General features: G+C 34.9%; 1 pseudogene; it reads left to right on the top strand.

Moving 5' to 3' along the window:
• The first annotated feature begins 4,482 nt into the window (after positions 1-4,482).
• On the top strand, positions 4,483-7,440 carry LOC144554469 (putative amidase At4g34880; annotated as a pseudogene).
• Positions 7,441-7,478: the final 38 nt, after the last annotated feature.

Genomic DNA, 7,478 nt, shown 5'->3' with positions numbered 1-7,478 from the left:
AATAATATTTATATGATTAATTACTAAGGAATACTCTCAATTCAATTGTAATTAAACAAATCAACTACTATAAATTAACTTTACAGCTGAATTCATACATACAAATATATCAAAAATTCTAAATTCATATAAACATATGCACATAATAAATTCATGCATATCAAATCAAACAAATTCATACAAATTAACTTAATTGTTTATAATTAATTCACACATATTCCATACAAAATTACTAATTAACTTAAACACAGTCCAAAGTACAATTGTCATAACATTGGCTATAACATCCATAGACCATAATATCTCCAATATGAAGTGAATGAATCTGATTAAACTATTAAACTATGTATATTAAATAGCCCGTTAATAACTGAACTGGCTTGTGTCGAGCCAGACCAAACTACATAACAGCTCAATTCATTCTTTCCTTTCTTTCTATTTCGTCCTGTTTCCTTTCTTGTCTATTTACCGTTGTTTTTCTTTCCTTTTTTGATGAGTATTCAAACAATTCTCTAAGCCTTCAACATTATATATAATTTGTAATGTAGATTGTAAAGATTATGTGATGTACATCAATAAAGCAATTAATCCATTCAATTAGATTAATTTTCACATGGTATCAAGCAATGATCGATAAAGATCAACTACATACTGATAAAAGATAATTACATTCCAGTAAATAGGCTTTGCCAAAATTAATCAAAGTGGCTCATACTCAACCTCCAGCCAGAGACAACGGCACGGCACTCACGATGGCTCCGGCCAGCAAATAATACAGTCAACCGTTGAGGCCACTCTCCATTTTCCATTCGTCAGGAAGAAAGTTCGGAAGTATTTTTTTTATGGTTGCCGGCTTAGCCAGAAATAATTATTGATAAAAAAAACAGTTTAATTACATAATAGAAGATAAAAGAAAAAAAAAATAACACAAGCAATATAAATGTAATGGTTGCTCTCTCTAACTATACACACACTGAGCCAACCGCTGACATCTCTCATATTAATTTATTTACATCTCATTGGGTCACCATCCATCTGTAGATCTCAAGTGCAGTATATGTTGATCTCCATAGCGACCATGCCCCGCTGGCCAAATAACATCCCATTGAGACCGATGTTGTCTGGTTAATGTTTTACCCGTGGCCACCCAAACCCTTCCTATTCCATCTTCTCCATGCGGTGAGATATAAAGTTCAGAAGTATTGAAACTAGAGAGCCCATTTAGGGGTGAGTAAATCGCTCATAACTCGTGAGCCGCTCATAACTCGCTCATTAAAAGCTCGTCTAAACTCGCTCATTTATCCGCTCATTTAAACTCGCTCATTAACAACTCGCTCATTTACTTAATGAGCGAGCATGAGCATGACCCAACTCGCTCATAACTCGCTCATTAAGCATTTGCCACATCTAATCCTTGCCACATTTAATCCTATGTAATTCTGTGTAACATCAACCTTGCCTCATTAAGATTGATAGATAGCAAGCATAGTTTCATATTTGATCCTGTGTAATATAGTGAGCACAATGTAACATTTAATCGTGTATAATATACTAATATTCATAGTTTCATATTCTTTTTTTTTTTGTAAATCGGCAGAACCAAAACCTCCGTCTAAAGCCCAAAACAAGTAATAATCATAACAACTCGCTCATTTAAATGAATTATGACAATTTGTTGGATTTTGTTATGATGACTTTTAACAAATTTTGTTATGCGTGGGCACACTATATAATTTTGTTATGAGTCATAAGTCATAACTCGTGAGCCGCTCATAACTCGCTCATTAAAAACTCGCTCATTTACAACTCGCTCATTTATCCACTCATTTAAATTCGCTCATTAACAACTCGCTCATTTACTTAATAAGCGAGCATGAGCATACTCTAACTCGCTCATGCTCGCTCATTAATCACCCCTAAGCCCATTATCTTTCAATTTAAAAGCAAACTGGCCAGAAAGCATTTTTTGGTAAATTTTAAAATTTTCAGCATATTTAATTAACTCATCGACAGTAAATAAAAATGTTTGAATCATAGACTCAAGTGCTACGGACCATATGACAGGTTGATTAGAATTGTTACAAACTTACAATTAAATTTTAGCAATAGAAAAAGAGTGAGTCTATGGTACTATGCATATCACTGGTTTTTACCGTGCTACGGCTCTATATTCGAGTTTTCGAATCCTAACGGTCGATCCGAACCATTCATCTTGTTCTCCATATTAATATGTATTTGGAGACCAAATTTTACATTTTTTGAAATTTTTTTACTATTTTTTTAGATTTATTAAAAATTACTGTTTTTGGATGGTCCAGAATTTTCAAATCAAGTAATTTTCTAAATATCTAAACAAATAGTAAAAAATTTCAAAAAATGTAAAATTTGGTCTCAAAACACATATTAATATGGAGAAAAAGATGAACGGTTCAGATCGACCGTTAAGATTTGAAAACTCGAATATAGAGCTGTAGCACAGTAACAACCCGTAATATACATAGTACCATAGACTCACTCATAGAAAAATATCAAAAAGGCTTATGTTTCCGTAGCACAAGTACCAATACAAGGCATAGTTGAAAAAAAAAATTTGGAAAAACATTTACCAATGTATTGTATATGCCACCTTTTACTTAACCTATTTTCCATTAGCAAAATCACACAAGAATCGAATTGCAACGTAACATTCACTTATAATTTATTCAGATTTTGATGTGGCACCGAACCGGGAGCCAACTAATTTTGGTATTTCACCGGTGAGTTCATTGTTTGACACGTTAAAAGATGTTAAACCCGGTATCTGAGCTAGTAAAGATGGAATGGAGTCATATTTATATTATACAGTTTTCTCTGTCCTGTACGTACTCCAACAGTACTCCGACCTATGTCTCTAGTACCGTAGGTGCTGTTCAGCAACATCTCTTAATTCGTATTAGGATTAAGTTTTAAGGAGACTTAAAGAACCGACGTTTGGTTATCTTAATCCGTGATTGATAGCTAAGAAAGTTAAAAGAAGTAGAGATACCTTAAGGCCCGAACAGATGATTAAGATTCAGAAAAAAAAAAAGCTAGAAGCTAAAAGAGACTCCTTTAATTTTAAAGAGACTTAAGGAAGTGTATGTAGCGTGTACTGAGGAGCTGCTTAAAATAAAAGGTTGAGATCAAACAAATACATCCCAGAGGCATAGGTGATTTAATTTTTTTTTTTTTTGAAAACTTAATTAACAGCTGCTGCTAAGCGCAGGTGATTTAATTTTATAGTCACCTCAGGTGATATGATCGAATTCATCAGGATTTGGAAGCATAAATTAACTATCAAAAATATAATGACTAATTTTGTATTGAATTAGATTTACCTTATATATAAATGAATATTTATTAGTAAATAATTTAATAATATTTGGCTATATGCTTAAAGCTGAAAAGATATATGCAAATGCTGCGCATCGGAGTAATACATTAAAAATATATAGACGCAGCCACAGAAGATCTGAAGAAATTCCACGCGGGAATGGCACTACGGTAGTAAAAAGGTAGGTAACTATTTTAACGGAGAGGATTCCATTTCATGCAGCGCAAAAACCTTGTGCGTCACTGCATAATTTAATAATGTTTACACTGCATGAAGTGAACACTGCCCTGTTAAATCTCTATCCTAAAAAGGCTCTCCGATCCAACTCCAAGCCCCAAATTTCCCACACGGTTGTCGGAAAAAGTAGTCCATCCCGAATTCAAGTGAGAATCTGAATCTTAATCATCTGTTCGGGAAAAGTAGTCCATCACACGGAAAAAGTAGTCCCCAAATTACCCATTACCGTAGATTCATTATTTGAATCTGCAAACTCGTTCAGATCCTAAACTCATAATGTGAGTTCTGAATTGGTTCAAGTGAGAAATCCAGAGCCTCCCAGCTTTTTTTTTATAGCTTCTTGAGCGCTTTGATTATTGTTGTTTAAAATTGTGGGATTAATATGAGAATGCAAACCGGATTGGGGCAGCACTGCAGCAACTAACACTTGCGAATAGAGCTCTCCAGCACTTTTCCTTTCTATTTAATATGGGCAGCACACTTTTTACTTTCTACTTGATATGGGCTACATGGGAATTTGTGAAATGGGCTCCCAACAAACCAATAGAACATTAATATTATACTCTTCTGTCCAATTTAATGTTCAATATATATGGGTTTTGTTAAATACGCTGCAAAATTTTAATATTTCATATAATATGTATATTAAATATTAAATATTTAATAAATAAACTGCATATGTGATATACAGTAACCTTCTGCATACATAATCAAAACCGCATTTTATAACATTACAAAAGAGATCTATATATGGTCCGATCTAAACGCAATTATTTTGCTACCTCAGAGTATATGAACTTAGTCGGGACCGCACACTAGATTGCCAAGAGCGAGAAACAGAAAAAAAAATATATATATTACTAGTCGTTCCCAATGTGACAATGTCTTCCGCAATGACCTTCGACTTCACTGAAGCCACTGTAGACTCCATCCATGAAGCATTCACAAACTGCTCTCTCACCTCCGTGCAACTCGTTCAACATTACCTTTCTATGATCCCAAATCTCAACCCGCTTCTTCATGCAATCATTAAAGCCAACCCAGATGCGTTGACTCAAGCTGCCCGTGTCAATCTCGACCGGGAAAGAAACTGTTCTAACCAAAACAGGTAATCGATCTAGTCAGACTAGTCTGGTACAGCCGTACAAGGTTAAATTCATGGTTTGAAAACTCGGCCAAGTCAATTCGCGGTATCAGTCGGGTCCAATTTGAGTTTCACCTGACTCTCACGCCCATGCTAGTTTTTCATCAAAACTCGGTTGAACTGTGTATGAATCGACTGAGTTATCCAATTTTCAAGCCAAGTCAATTCGAGTCAGCCCGAGTCAAGTCTGAGTCAGGCCGAGTCCGGTTATTTAAGTTTTTTTCCTGGCAATTGTTAATCTATGATTTCAAATCACAAAAACAAAAACAAAAACAAAACAAAAAAAAATCAAATTATGCAAACAGAATTTGAACTAAAATAAAAGTTTAATACATACCTTTTCAAGATAATCATGCACTAAAAATTTATGCTGCCAATGTAATCTTGCTTTTCTATGCATAAATTATAGCTAGCTTGCATAAAAGATGTGTTCTATTTATAATGCTAATATTATATTTATATAATTAGTGGATTATTTGAGTATAATCTTTTGTCTGCATAGTTTTCTTACAAATTATTTTTTTTTACCAATTTTTTTCTATATTTTGGATATAAAACAAGTTTCTGCCAAAAAAAAGTCAACTTTTCGATCTGATTCCGATCGATTCATCCGATTCTAATTCCATGGTCAATTATCCCCTTTCGATTCTAAGTTTCAGAACCATGGTTAAATTAATTAAGTGTGCTGCTTTGGCATGTACTTCAAAAAAAATTATATTTTTGTTAGCAGATTGCATGGTATATACCAGTTTTGTTAAAGGATAACATTGGCACTGCTGACAAGCTTAACACTCCAGGTGGTTCCTTGGCATTACTTGGTTCCATTGTGAGTCGAGACTCAGGCATGCCGCGTGCTTAAACGGCTGAGAGAAGCAGGTGCCGTGATTTTGGGCAAGGCCAGTTTGAGTGAATGGGCTCATTTTCGGTCAGACAACGCACCAAGTGGTTGGTGTGCACGGGCTGGACAAGGCAAAGTTAGTTATTTTGCCTCTCTCTCTCTCTCTCTCACACACACACAGACACACCAACTGCTCTTTGCATTATGCCATCAGTTTGTAATTTTGATCTGGTACAGAATCCATATGTGCTGTCAGTGGACCCATGCGGGTCAAGCAGTGGGTCCGCCATAGCAGTGGCAGCCAACCTGGTGACAGTGACTCTAGGGACAGAAACCAATGGTTCAATCCTCTGCCCGTCAGCTGCCAATTCAGTGGCGGGATTAAGCCGACTGTGGGGCTCACCAGCCAGAGTGGGGTCATTCCCATCTCCCCTAGACAAGACTCCGTTGGGTACGCATATCATTTTTTTATTTTGAAGTTTAAATCTTTGTTTACATTATTGTTATTGGAACAAATTAAACAAGGGGAATATTACTGACATTGTATATACCAATACAGCCCGATTTGCCGAACAGTGACAGTGTATGTATTAGATGCCATTGCAGGATATGACCGATATGATGCTGAAGCGACCGGAGAAGCAACAAAGTATATTCCTCAGGGGGGCTACATGCAATTTTTAAAATTGAGGGGTTAAATGGTAAAAGAATTGGAATTCTTAGAAAAGATTTCTTTGATTTTCCAAAGAATTCTCTGCAGGGAAAAGTATTTGAACAGCACTTCAGTATAATGAGGTATGGCATAAAAATGTGTACGTAACATGAGAATTAAAATTCCAAATTGATTAATTCTTAGAATACATCCAAGTTTCAATCAGTGTTTTTCCTCTCCATTTATATTTTTAGCTATGCAATTAAGACTTAAATAAGGACCGGCAAAGCAAGCCTCAATCAAACTTTGACAGCGTCCATTTACTCTTAATCCATAATTAGGCGCAAATTTAAAAAGAAGCAAAGACAAAAGAAATAAAGCAGAGAAAAATATTGGTGGCTAAATTAGATTCAATTCTGGACCTCCTGGTAATTTGAAAATTCAATTAGTTATATGTCTGTTTTACGCATCATTTTGTTGGATTGATCTCATATTGTTTTCTTAATTTAGGAATAAAAGTGCAATTCTAATCGACAATCTTCAAATAACGAACGTTAGTGCAATCTATTCCAACCAAAGTGGTGAAGAGCTTGCACTTAATTTCTGCTGAGTTTAAAGTATCACTAAATGAGTATTTGTCTAAATTGGCCTCTTCTCCCATCAGATCACTTTCTGATTTCATATCTTTTAATGAAAATAACAAAAAAGAGGTATTAATAATAGTAACAAAGAAATTAAGCAAAAATTAGCAACCAGTCGTAAGTAAGTTCAATTGCACTAGAGTATATATTTATTTGGTTTTGTGATGATATATAGTTCTTCATTCATTGGTAACCATGGGGATTGGGAGTCTGATACAAGACCAGTATTTTCGGTGTCAGTATATAATTTTTTATTCATACAAGTACTTCAACCAACATGCATGCCTTGTTTTAACATATTATTATTGTGAATTTCAGGAAAAGATCAAAGAATATGGCCAAGAAACCTTCGTCGTGTCAGAAAGCATGAATGGGATTGGCGCGAAAGAGAAAGATGCAATTTCCAACAAGGCGCAACTCTCCTCGAAAGGGATCGAAACCCTCATGAGAGAGAAGCAACTGGATGCAATAGTTACACCAGATTCAACTGTGTCTAGCATTCTCGCTATAGGAGGAAAATCTAGTATATTTATTCAGTCAAAATACAAATTTCTTTCAGTTTTCTTTTTCCAATGACCAGATTAAAAATAATCAAATCATACAATTAACATACA

This window comes from Carex rostrata, chromosome 5, assembly GCF_964058835.1.
Source record: "Carex rostrata chromosome 5, lpCarRost1.2, whole genome shotgun sequence".
Classification (NCBI taxonomy): domain Eukaryota; kingdom Viridiplantae; phylum Streptophyta; class Magnoliopsida; order Poales; family Cyperaceae; genus Carex; species Carex rostrata.
The sequence above is the reverse complement of the archived record's forward strand: the minus strand, read 5'-3'. Positions and strand labels throughout refer to the sequence as shown.